Here is a 13,469-nt window from a genome sequence, read left to right on the forward strand (position 1 = left end):
TCTTAGCTCCCAGGGGGAAGACTTTGACCCGAGCACCACGGGAGGAAGAGGACAAGCAGAGGTAAGTTCAATGTATTGCAGAGTAGATCAATCCACAATGTCACAGTTTGGAATAAGGTTTTATTGTTTAAGCTAAGCTCGCTCTGGTGAAACATGGACCAGCCCGCTAAACAAAGACATTTAAACTCTTAATTCATTAACTTCCTAATAATTTAAGATATGTGTGTCTGTGTTACTTTGATAGCAGGTGTTCCACTAATATTTAGTCTGAACTCTTCAAAAATCTATAATACATGAAAGTGCATTAAAATGTTCAAATTCTACTCTGCCAATGAAATAAATAATGCATTTTTTCCAGTATAATCACGCTTCTTTTTTAAGCAGCTAGTCTTTTGTTTATGATAAACAGCAGGTAGCCGGCTAGCTAACTAACCTCTGGAACCGTTTACACTATATGGGTTTTCCCTGTCTTGTGATATTACCTAATTATCTCACAAATGTAATTTTAATTTGAGCCTGGTGTTGCTGACCTTTCTGTTGGTCTCAGGCAGGAGGATGACTGATGAGTGTTGCAGGGGCCTCGCTGCTCCACTGCAAACACCCAAACGCTGCATTGTGGCTTCAAACCTCAAGATTTGTATTTTTTATTTCAATTCCAAGGAATTACTTTGGGAAATGCTCCAAGTGTGACGCCTGTTCGGGGGCTTTTCCAGAGTAAAAATGTTGCTGCTGAATTATTAATCAAGTCAAACTTTTGTCCTTTAATCACCCAACATAGATTCATTCACCAGGGGGGTGGAGGAATCCAAGAGGTAAATTATTTTGCGCAAAGAAATAATGCTGCGTAAAGAATCAGTTTTAATATCTCTAATGCGCGCGCGCACGCACGGTCAGGACAAATGGGACACAGTATTGATGCATACGTGTCATTTCCTTGGAGGGTTGCTGCATAGTCCAAATGGACCTGTCAATACGTGCGCGTGCGCGCGCGCGTGTTTACATGGTTCAGTGTGTCTCTCTCGTGTGTGTGATCTTGAAAGGCAGCCCAAGGTCTGATCAAAAGGTTAAACTCCAATCATAAGATCAATTGCTGAGTAGCCCGCTAGACTTCCTGCTTATGATCACAGCCGGACTATTGCACCATCGATTAGAGCTGATCTGAGATTACCCCGAGAAAAGAGGGGAGGCCGGGCCGCCTGTCGAATAACAACACACCCCAGAGCCCAAATGTGCTGGAGATCACAACTTCTGGGCTCCTCGACGCGCCGCCTCCGAGTAAAGGCTCCGTAAAGTTGAGTCAATGCACAGATTTCAACGTAAAGTCGACGCAGAGAGCGCAGGATGCGGATATGCTGAACGCTGCATGTTCTCACACATGGTCAGTGTCATGGACGCGCGCGCGCGCGCGCGCACACACACACACACACACACACACACACACACACTGCGGCTCTCATGCAAAAAAAAAAGGAAAAAAGAAGCAGCGGGCAGGGTGACACTCACATGTGGATCCACAGACGCTGTTGCGGCGCCTCCGTTTTGCTTGGAGAAGCATAAAGAGGCGATGGGAGGAAGGAGGGAGGAAAAAAGGCAGGACGATGAGGGAGGGATGGGGGGGGAGTCAGCGATGGATGGATGGAAGTGGGGAGGGAGGGAGGGAGGGAGGGGGGCATGCGGAGGGACGCGCGGCGGGCGGGGGTGGAGGGTCGTCAATGAAAGGGCTGAGTGGCTCTAGTAAATATTTATATTGCAGTATGATGCGCGCACAAGTGAAAGAGGGAGGGGGGGGGGCAGAGAAAGGGAGGAATAGAGAGCCTCCGTGCTGTTATTAATTCTATTCCGGACCGTTAAGTTTAGCATTCAACACGTGTCGCCTGTGATGGAGAGTGGGAGGGGGGGAGGAAACGAGAGAGTGAGGGAGAGAGAGAGAGGTTGACGGTTGCTAGGTGACCGGGCGCATATACTGAATTTTAACAAAAGAACACGGAAAGAAAAAGAGGGAGAGAGAGTGTGTGAGAGAGAGAGAGAGAGGAGAGAGGGAGGGAGAGAGATCGGAGAAACTGAATACATGTAGAACATTTATATATTTAGATACATATTTTTTTTTTTCCCCAGCGTGTCTGCGTGCGGTGGCGGCGCCGGTGGCGGCGCGGGGGGGGGACACCCGCAAAACGGATACCTCAAAAAGGAAGGATGTGAAAAAGGATGGAGGGACGCAGGGCAAGAGGGGGGAAAGGCTGGTGAAAAACAGTAAGTACATTTAATCTCATGATATGCTCTGTGCGCAGGCATTTGTTTTTCTTTCTCCCCCCCCTGCACTTCGCCCCGCGCACGCCGCACGCCGCACGCACGCACACACTCTCGGCCGTTTAGATTAATTGCGGCTCCGGCGGCGAGGGAAGGCTGCCGCGCGTCATTGAGACGGGGAACCGGGGGCTCGGGTGTCGGCATCCGCGATGGAGCCGCGGATGGAGCCGCGGACGGAGCCGCGGACGGAGCCGCGGACGGAGCCGCGGACGGAGGGGGAAGCGGCCGGCGGACCGGAGCTGTGACCCCTCTGTCATTGCTGCGCCTGGGAAACTCACAAGCGGCGCGGATACCTCAGCGAGCCCCGCGCACATTAGTTCCATTAATCATATAGACTCAAGCTTTAGGCTGTGGTATTGTCTGCCATGCATTATTCATTCCGACAGAGTTTCTGGTTCCGCTTAAGTCTGCGCCGGCTCCAGTTTCCCCCCTCGGTTCTGCTGCGGATGTATTAATTGAGGCGATCATATCTGTTGATGTTCATTTTCTCAGGCTGCGTGGTCAGTGCTGGTGCGTGCGTGCGCCTTGCTGCTCGTCTTGCTGCTTACCCCGCAAGATCGTTGATCAGTTCCCCCCCCTCCTTGATCTATTTATATCCCGATAGGCTGAATATTTGGGCGTATGGCAGCGCTCAGATATCCCCTCTGTTGCCACCGAGGAATCTTTCCTGACTTCCCTCAAACACTCAGACAGCTGGAAGGGAGATTCTTCTTCTTCTTTTTAAATCTCCAGTTATGATTTCACTTCCACACCTGCATCCGGTAACTTTTTATTCTGCTCACACAGTCGAAAACAACAAACACACACCTTTGTCTCAGACCCCCCCGGACCAGAGCGACCACCACGGGGGCTGATCGGGCTGTTGACCTGTAAAATCGAGAGCCAAGATTTGCTGCAGTGATTCTGAAGCGCCAGATCAAATTTATTGGCGCGCGTTGCGAGCACGCCGGCGCGTTTATCTGTGGAAACGGGGAATAATGTGCTGTTTGTTCCCCCGTTTCCGCGGGCTGCGCCGTGCGCGTCTCTCCCGTCTCAGCTGACTTCTCTCGCTGATATCCATTTCGATGGACTCTTTCACCCCCAGGTGACACGCTCTGCTCAGTTTGCCGTTTTGGTTTGTGTTTTTCCCTCTCTCTCCTTTTCCCAAAGCTGGTGGGATGATGTGCACGCGGGCAGGCACACTGCAGCAGAGATGCTGCATGCACCGCTGCCCGGGTGTCAGGCACAGCCTCCCCTCTCCTCCGTACAGTTGCCCTGAGATCAGTACTGTACCAGCTGTGAGTAGGGGAGGGGGGGGGGGTGATGGAGAAGAAGGGGTGATGAAAGAGACAGAAGGTGTGGAGGGAGCGAGTGATGAGGGAAGGTGTGAGGAAGACGGGGAAGAGGAGGAGGTGGAGATAAGGGAGAACCGGGGTGAGAGATTGGAGCGGAGGGAAGAGAGAGGGTTGTTGGAAGTGAAAATCAGAGGGTGTGTGTGTGGGGGGGGGCAAAGTAAACATTAGCGCTGGCTTCCTCTCGCCTCCTCCTCTTCATCAATATCACCTCATTGATTTGCCGATTCCTGCAATGAAAACCTTCAAGCCCGCTCTTCTTTCCTCTTGCCTCCGTCCGTTCCATTCCCTCCCTCATCCCTGCAACCTGTGACTTCCTGTGCAGCCCCCCCCCCCCCTTCCCATTGGCTCGATGCAACACGAGTGGATGGTTTCCTCATACCCGCCACCTTCTCCCACACGCTGCACCCACTCTTCTTTTAATACCACCAATTAAGGTAAAGCCCGTTAACACGGCGCATCAATTAGTCTTTAACGAGATCAGAGGCTGGAATTTTGGAGCAATTACAGTGCTCCCCTCCACGGAGGAGCTCGGGGCTGGACGGATGGATGTGTTCCCACGCTGCAGGGCGCTGAGCGGCGTGATGATTGTTGAGGTTCGACAAGGCTGCGAAAGGGTCTCAAACGCTGTCCGTGCATCAAACCCTTTATTTAGTGTTTTAGAGATGATTCAGGATATTCCCAGTAAAAGGAGGAAAGGAAAACATTTACTGTATCAGACAGAAGCTGCGTTTCGGCAACAATAATAGAAAATTGGCCGCATTCTTCCAAAGAAGAAGAAAATAAAACCCCCTCTTGCTGTGGTGGGTCTGGAAGAGCCCAGCTGAGGGGTGGCGTACGTCAGGATGGGGGGGTTTAATGTGCCGTCAGGTTCTTTAATTCTCACATTTCCTGACTGCTGCAGCCTGTCCCAGCTCATCGGAGGACCCTTGGGGGTTCGACGCCTTGCTCAAGGGTGCCTCGGCAGTGCTCTGAAAGTGTTCTGGCACCTTTGGGGCTTGAACCGAGAACCCTCTCCTCCTCGGCCCAGTTCCATACACCCTGAGCTGATCTGTGATATGATCAACCTGTTGATCAATACCTGTTAATGTGCTTCGTTCAGTCCCACAACTTGTGCTCAGGTCAAAGGTCACGTGCGTCACTAGGCAACACGGACAAACAACTTTGCTGGCTCGAACTGTTTTAGGGGCTAATTTTGAACGAACTGTCCCAAACCCTGAGACTGGCAGTTATTTGTGACCAAGCAGAGCTCATTATGAGATAAAGGAGCGAGATCCTCCCGCAGAAGCAGCAGCTTCCGCTGCCAGACGCGTGTTTCCCATTTAGTTTAATTTGCGCTCCGACCGAGCGCATCATTAGTGCTCATCTGCATCTTTTCGGGCTCCAACTATGCAACACGAGAGTCGTCACGTCCTGGAAGAGCGGCGCCATCTTCAAAGATGCGTCACGACACAGAATTTCAAGCTCATTGAGATCTTTTGAGGTCCCCCCCCTCCCCCCCAATCCTGAGTCATCCTGGTGGTACAGATGCAAATGGCATAAATGGGCCAATGAAGAGAACATTAAGGTCCACATCCACATTTAGACTTATCGTCAGTCCGAGGTGGATCGATGGATCCGGAGATAGCGCCAGCTCCTGCGATCGGTCCCTGTCTCTTTACTGGTGGGGACCTCTCGTCCCGCCTCTGAAGGATCATCCCAACTGCATGTTTTCCAACGCTCGTTAGTGATTTCAATCAAACGGTCGATACGCGTCCTCATCAACGGTGCCGATCAGATCGTCCGTGGCGCGCTCTCTGCTGATCGATCAATAGGTTCAGCCGTCGGCTGCAGCCGCGCGACGTTTCTGCGCTCCTCCATGTGCTGCATGACCGCTAAAGCTAACGCAGCAAATCTCTGCTGGTGGTTTAACGGCAGGTTTGAGCTCAAACTACTGATGGGACGGAATCAGGAAAAGCCAGAGAAGGAAAATAGATCAAGTTTTTAATCAAAAATAGGCTTTAAAGAGCCGGAATCGGTGGTTTACTGGTTACTGTTACTTGTTACTGTTACTGGTTACCATTACTGGTTACTAGTTACTGTTACTTGTTATGAATGTGATCAAACTTTGGTACCGTCGAGACTCTGCCACAGTTTAGGCACCTTGAGCTTCCGCCCCCAGCTAATTCCACTAAACTGTGGAACACACACACACACACACACACACACACACACACACACACACACACACACACACACACAGGATGCCATTTAACAAGTGGGGATGGCGACAGGCAGGTGGTCACACACATTGGTGAACTATAACACAGGCAAGTATGAAAGCGCACCGTACTGAGGGAGGATTTAGTGCACACACACACACACACACACACACGCACACGCACGCAGCTGAGCCAAAGCCTGCAGCTTGGTTTGGGAATACACTTTTGTCGACAGGTAGCACACACACACACATGCTTCACATGACAGCTTGCAAAAGACGCGCACACACAAAAGCGCACGTGCACACGAACACGCACGTCGCTGTCTATTAGACAGAAACCACGAAACCGACCACAGTAAGCATAGTTTTAGATGAGAGAGGTTCTCATCCCAGGAGATCTACATGCTCATAGACACCGCTCCTCACACACACACACACACACACACACACACACACAGACCCAGGACACGAGCATGAAGAGTAAAAAGGGAAGAGGAGATTTGCAGCAGTATTTGTGCAGCGTTTTGCAGCAGACTGCTGCGTTCCTTCATCATGATGGATGGGGCAGGAAATGACAGCACAAGTGGTTATTAAAAAGAGGAAATGGGAGCATTTATAAAAACTCTGTTAACCCGCGTCTGCGGCACAAGGCGCGCGTCACCCTGGGCTGCTGTGTCATACCTGCTAATCCAGGAGGCTTCCCAGCGCAGCGCGTGGAAGCAGCCTTGTTAAAAGCGTTTGTCATTGTGCGCTCGGAGACCAGCAAACAGCATTTAGCATCGTAGCGGCGCGGCCGTGCCAGATTTAACAGTTGAACCGCCATCCTTGGTTTATGGCTGCATACAATAATAGCTTTGTTCCTATATTTTATTTTATTTTTTTACAGTGTGACTGCAGAGTTCATCCCACAAAGAGGAAAGGAAGGAAGGCTCAACCTCTGGTGGAGCTAGTTTTTGTGACCTTTGGACTTGCTTCGTGTGCTCCATCTTCAGCTTAAGGTCTTATAGCTGTTCAGTCGTTATGGCAGATTAGCTGGTGGTGAAACGTACGTTAGCCTTTTATAAAGGTGCAGAGGGAGTAACGGTGTTTCCATTATTGTAATTGATGGTTTTCAATTGAAAACCTTCTTTAATAAGTGTGCACAGTGGCATGTCCTGTCCTCCCATTGGGACCGTGAGCTTTAGGAAACAGAGATTTTTAACCTACCGTTGATTGCAGCCTTCACTGTTGTCACCAATGCATAAGACATTTCTCCAAAGACATTTTCACTTCATGAAAACACACATTATTCCTCAAAGTTCTGCAGATATGAGCGCGCATCAAGCCCGTGCGCTGCTGCTAATGCTACACTGCTCACACCTGGTTTCAGAAGTGTCCCAGAAACTCCTCCTTTATTAAACACTTTATTTCGTCCTCTGACAGTCAGTCACGCGCATTTGAAGCAGAAACGAGCCAAACGTGTTGTGCTACACGAATGAAGTGCCTTGTTAAGAAGCAAACCGGCTTATTTGGACCAGGCAGAACGGACGGCATCACGAGCCCGGGCAGAATTTCATCGTGATGGACCTGCCAGAAACGGCTTTGAAACTGTTTATTTTAGCAGAGAGGAAAATCATTCCTGTCAAAACATTTGCGACGGATCGTGATATCTGGCGGCTGCTCGTAATTACGTCGCGTGGCGCCGCCGCTGAGCACTGAACGCAGCTTTAATGAGATGCTATAGTTTTTAATGTGTCAAGATGCAACCCCCCCCTCCAAAACAGCGTGACAGATATTTTCTATTTGTTTGTTGCGTTGGGATTTTTCCCTTTCCGTCAGTCTGGAGACTGGTCTACGGCTCCATTAAAGCGGCGCTGCTCAGCCCTCACATTCCTCTGTCCTGGATGAGAGTGCATTTCTGAGCCAAATTGATCCAACAATGTTTATGCTGCAGACCTGCAGAAGTGCCTCTAACACCTTCGCTTATGAGCTCGGCTGGAGCCAGATGCGCCATAAACGCAGTACAAATAATTACACAGCATTGTAATGGTGCAGGAAGAGATTATGGATCCATTTTGGAGCTCCATTAGCATTTTCTTTTACCCCAAACCTGCTAAATCAACACATAAATCATTGCATGTGACATTGAGCGTGCACCTGCGTTTGCGTGACCTTGTACACGAGCAGGTTTCACTGAAGGTTTCCCACATCTGTTTAATCAGTTTATCCTCCGGAATAGGATGGGGAGCCATTGCTATGCAGCGCAGCACTGCAGGTGCATCTTTTTCTCCCCCCTCTTTTTTCCGCCGCTTCTACTCGTGTGTACAACGTTTACAGAACGTCTCACCTTATGGGTCCTGAAGGGCTGCAGTGTCGGCTGCTTTTCATCTTGCTCTTTTAATTAGTGACTGATTTAGATCTGCCTAGGTGATTCCAGCGTCTGTCCAATCAATGAGGGAATTAATGGAAGCGCCCGTGCCTGCAGAGTGAAGCAACACCTTTTTTTTTGTTTTCTTCTTTAGTGCAACTGGCTCAAGATTGGAGTGAGCGGTTCTTCCAGTCAATGTTGGTGCTGTGGGTTCGCTGCTGGTTATATTTGACTTCCAATAAACACGGGATCCATAATGTGCAGGCGCCGCCTGTTTGTTTTTTAATAATTGCGCTACACTGGTAGCGCCGCCATATCAAAGCCATTTGTTCCCCGTCACCAAGCCCGCCGAGTTTGGGGGATGTCTTTGAAAGGTTGAGCAAAGAAGAATAATTCTTCTTAAAACAAACATGGGATAATCCCCCTGGTCGGGTCTCCTGAAGTACAGCATGGTGGAGGATTTAGCTAGCAAGGAAACTGCATAGAACAATTGACAGGAGATGCACATTAATCCCAGTAAAATATGCTGCTGTAGTCAGAAGAGTCAGGTGAGCCGTCCAGGAAGCAGACCCCCCCCCCCCCCGCCACAGCACACCCCAACACTCCTCGCTTCATCATATGTCGGTGAAGTGGGGAAATGGAATATTCCCGCTTCTAATCCAGCCTTGAACTAAACACCAACGATGAAGATTGGCAGGGCGAATTCCAAATCATTGTTATTCATTCAAGTTAGCTCAGCGTGTGCCAGTTAGGATTATTGGAATAACACCCTCCACCCTGGCAGGGACGCACGCTCCCCGGGCGCCGACCTTTCCGCCGGAAAAGCGTGCGCCCTCGCTGGTATTCACGTCCCCGCGCACGCGAGGGCGGTAAAGCATCTGTCGATGACGTTCCCCAAATGTGAGGGAACGAGAGGGAACGAGCAATGGGGATAAATAGTGATTTAACGTGCTTTTCCGGGTGTTGCTGCTCGCGTGCACGTTCATCGGTTCATTGGGTATCGCTTCATTCACACTGGTTGGCCTGTCCACACGTGCGACCTTTGAGCAACAAGTCTGTGTGTGTGTGTGTGTGTGTGTGTGCGCGCTACCTGACAATACTTGCTGATGTGACCTGTTTAAGCGATTATCGTAGGTAATTGATGTGATTCCCAGTTTTCATGCTCGGCGAGCCAGAAACAACAGCAGGACATTTTCCTTTTTGTTCAAAAATGAGGTCAGAGAATTGTCGGCGTGGCAGCGGGGGGGGGCGCGGGGGTCAGCTTCATCTCATTTCCATCAATCCGCCGAGGGAAGAGAAACAAGAAGTGTCCTCCCATTCAAATAATGAAATTCATCCCCCGGATGTGCAGAAGTGAAGTTCAGTTAATTGACGGCGTCTCTTGGCAGCAGACTTTAATCTGAACTAATGAAAAAGGGAAAAAAAAAATTTTTTTGAATTAAACGTGAGACACTCTCAACTTCGGGAGCCGGGCACATTTTTTGCTCGACCACATGGAAATTACGAGGAGTCGAAATGTCAGGGGGAAATGCCATTTTGTGGCGAAGAAAGATCAAAGTGGGATGTCAAGGTGACTGTATCATTTCGCTTCATATAAAAGGCCAGAAAATACAGAGGAGGAAAATGAGATTTGCTGACAGAAATGGGTGTAATGCCTGAGCACCAGGGTTCACTCTCCCCTCCACGTTTACAGTATCGCACATTTGAATTTGCTGGCTGGAGGCCCAGAGGTGCAACGCACAGACACCCGTTTAATCTGGCAGAAAACAGAGTGGAGCAGACGCAGCGGCGTGAAAGTAATTATCGCAGCATCCTGGTTTTATCTGGACACCTCTCGCATGAAACAAGTGCTGTGGTCATGTGATCAAGCAGCCAGCTCTGATGAGTGTGGATGTCATTTACAAATACGGAGTTGCATTTCTTTGGCAGGATGGATGGCTCAGATTTTGGCGGGGAGATTGTTTATGATAGCAGAGAAGCTGTCGGGGGGGGGGGGGGGGGGGGGGGGCTGTCGTGGTTACTGCTTTTAAAGTAATGCTGCCTGCAGCAAGGCCTGCAGTAGAGCTGCTGCCACTGTTGTTGCTGCTGCTGCTGTTGCTGTTGCTGCTGCTGCCGCTGCTGTTGCTGCCACTGCCGTTGCAGCTGCTGTTGCTGCTGCTGCCGCTGCAGCTGCTGTTGCTGCCGCTGCAGCTGCAGCTGCTGTTGCTGCTGCTGCCGCTGCTGCTGCTGCTGCCGCTGCCGCTGCTGCTGCCGCTGCTGCTGCAGCCGCTTCCGCCGCTGCTGCCGCTGCTGTTGCTGCAGCTGCTGTTGCTGCAGCTGCTGCTGTTGCTGCAGCTGCTGTTGCTGCTGCTGTTGCTGCAGCTGCTGCAGCTGCTGTTGCTGCAGCTGCTGTTGCTGCTGCTGTTGCTGCAGCTGCTGTTGCTGCTGCTGTTGCTGCAGCTGCTGCAGCTGTTGCAGCTGCTGTTGCTGCCACTGCCGTTGCAGCTGCTGTTGCTGCAGCTGCTGCCGCTGCTGCTGTTGCTGCTGCTGCAGCTGCTGCCGCTGCTGCTGTGCTGCTGCTGCTGCTGCTGCCGCTGCTGCTGTTGCTGCTGCTGTTGCCGCTGCTGCCGCACACTCTGCAGGTCGCGCAGCACTCTGGGAACATGAGCCGCTCGCCTGCCTGGTGAAGCTCCTGCTCGACACGGATCAAAGGGAGAAGAAGAGAAAGATTTGCAGGGAGAGGAAGCAAAGGAGGATAGGAAGCAGTGAATGAAAGTACACGAAAAGGATGTGTGTGTGTGGAAGGGAGGAGTGGATGCGGGCTTTTGGGGGGAGGGGGGTGCAGGTGGCGAGGTCCGATAGTGAGAGAGTGCATGAAGCCAGTGAGGGAGTGAGTGTCCCTGCTCGTGCATGTGTCAAATGAGAGTGAGTGAGTGAGTGGTGGAGGGGGTGAACAAGTGCAGCAGGACAGAGTGAGAAAGAGGGATTGTGAAAAGGGGGGGGGTTATGTTCTGTCAGAGAGGACACACTCCAGCGACTGTGATTGAAGTATGGGCCAATTAACACGAGGAGCATCGAGCTCCAGCTGCACTCTTCTTTTCATTCCTCTGTTCGCTCACACCACCATCTTACCCCTTATGACACACACACACACACACACGCACACGCACACACACACACACACACACACACACTACATAGAGCTGGCACCACACTGGCACACACTTTCTTATCTTTTACTACTCTGCTGGTATGGACTTGAGGAAATTATAGAGGCTACAGCAGCAATCTTGAGCAAAAAGAAGAAAAAAGGGAGTCTTGACCGGAGGGTTTCTTATTCCTGCCGCTCTCAGTCACTCGCAGAGATGCTGCAGCTCTAATAAAGGAGTAGACTATGCATATAGTATTCAGCTGTTTTGGGTTTTTTTTATTGTCGGCTGTGGAAGCCTGGGCTGATTCAGAACAGCCTGTGCCACAGGCAGCAGGGAGCAGGTCCATTACTCTGCATGACAGCCCGGAATGAAGCAGCAGAGCGCCGACATGGGCGAAACACAGCGCTCCATTCACATTTCCCCAGCACAAGGTTCTGGCGCTCCGCCGACTCCGGCGTGGAGCAGGAGAGGCGCTCGGGGAGGCGCGGGTGCCAGGAAGCGTCCTTCCAGCGGCCCCCTCCCCGCCTCGGGTCTCCCTCGTCCGCTCGCAGCAGCAGCAGGTGCAGCTGAGGGGATCTGCCGCTGGAAAACATCGGGATTGTTTTTTCGCCATCACGCTGACACCAAGAATCAATTTTTCATTTTTGTCTTTAGAGGCTCAGCGCTGTTTTATCTCTTTGGTATTTGCAGGGATAATACAAGCTTCTTTTTAATCCTCTACACAGGAAATGAAGCTTCGGAACAGTTGATTTGCCTTTGGCAACAGGAAACTGCAAACCTGTTCCCAAACTTTTCAAACAAGTGTTGAAGTTGTGGGGGGGGGGGGTCCATTTAGAATGAATGAGCACACAGTCGTTATGTAAATACAACATTTATGCAATGAGGAATGTTTTTATTGTACTAACTCTGTATTTCTGAGGTGTGTGTGGGGTGGGGGGGGGGGGGGGTGGGGGGGGGGCACTTGTCTGTGTGTGAATGTTCACACTCTCATCTCCTTGACTCTTCTAACAATCACTGACATCAGCGTCTGTGCTGCTGGAGACACTTCTCTCTTTTAAAAATGACTATTAGACGGATACAGAGATCATCACTGCAATAACAAATCTTTGACAACCGGTGCTTAAAGTCAAAAACACCAGGTTGGGGTTTCAAATATATCCTATATTAGACATGAAACACTCCAAATTGTGCCAATAATAATCAATAACCATGAGCCTGCTTCTCTCAAACCCAGTAAACCAATGTGTTATTTAATAGTTTTTCTACATTTTAAACATTTTGTGGATGCGTTTGTGCGATATATACGTCCATTACACTGCATTAGAATGAAAAGACTACTTAACTCTTAACAGTGCAGACAAATGTAGTGACATTTGAACGTTTGAAGGGTGGTGAAGGAAACCTGTGCTCTGTTTCTCTCCTTTTGCGTGCGTTTATAATCCGGTTGGGAAAATTGGAAACACATAATGAACCCGCTTAAGACGTGTTTAGATGTGGATTTAAATGTAATTTACTTTGCTGTATTCCCTCACACTCTGGTGAGATGTTGCCACCCTTTTAATAAGAGGCAGAGCTCGCACACGCACACACACGCACACACACTGTACAGAGTGATGTGCTGCGTTCACACCTTCCACAGTGACACCCACGTGTTGGACAATCTAATGCAAACACCTTGGCAGAGTGAAATACAGCGACAGGTCGAACAGTTAACGGCTAACAGCTCAGCACCACGGAGCCGCTCCAGCAGACGACATGAGGGTCATTCCTGCTGCTTCCTCATTTTCTCTCCATTCTCCTCCACATTCCTCCTTTAAAGAGAAGAGAACACCAGTCCGGGTTTCCTCCCTCTCCCATTCATTATTGCATGCTACCTTTTCCTCCTCTCCTGATATCGGGCCCGTCCCTCCCCTCCCTCACCTCTTTCGCCTCTCTTTCCATCTCATTTCGCCATTGTCCGGTTTTCCCACCATGCACAGGCCAACACACACACCCACAGTGCGATTTGTTAAGGCCAAACACGTATACACATCAATATTTCTTTTCCTGCTTCTCTTTTCAACCTCTGGTTTGTCCGCTCCTTTTCCCCCCCCAAATCCATTTTGAATCCCACGTCCGACCTTTCCCTTTTTTTGCTGCTTCCTCCCATC

The 13,469-nt window shown here is 50.3% G+C and overlaps 1 protein-coding gene across 1 annotated transcript in view; it reads left to right on the forward strand.

The window, feature by feature from the left end:
- Positions 1-1,915: 1,915 nt before the first annotated feature.
- The window catches only part of LOC130533062 (glutamate receptor ionotropic, NMDA 2D), a 41,577-nt gene continuing 30,023 nt past the window's right edge, over positions 1,916-13,469 (forward strand). The window contains exon 1 of the mRNA XM_057046206.1: positions 1,916-2,250. The gene's annotated coding sequence lies outside the window, so the exon portion shown is untranslated. The remainder of the gene's footprint in view (positions 2,251-13,469) is intronic.

This window comes from Takifugu flavidus, chromosome 10 (genome assembly GCF_003711565.1).
Source record: "Takifugu flavidus isolate HTHZ2018 chromosome 10, ASM371156v2, whole genome shotgun sequence".
NCBI lineage: Eukaryota > Metazoa > Chordata > Actinopteri > Tetraodontiformes > Tetraodontidae > Takifugu > Takifugu flavidus.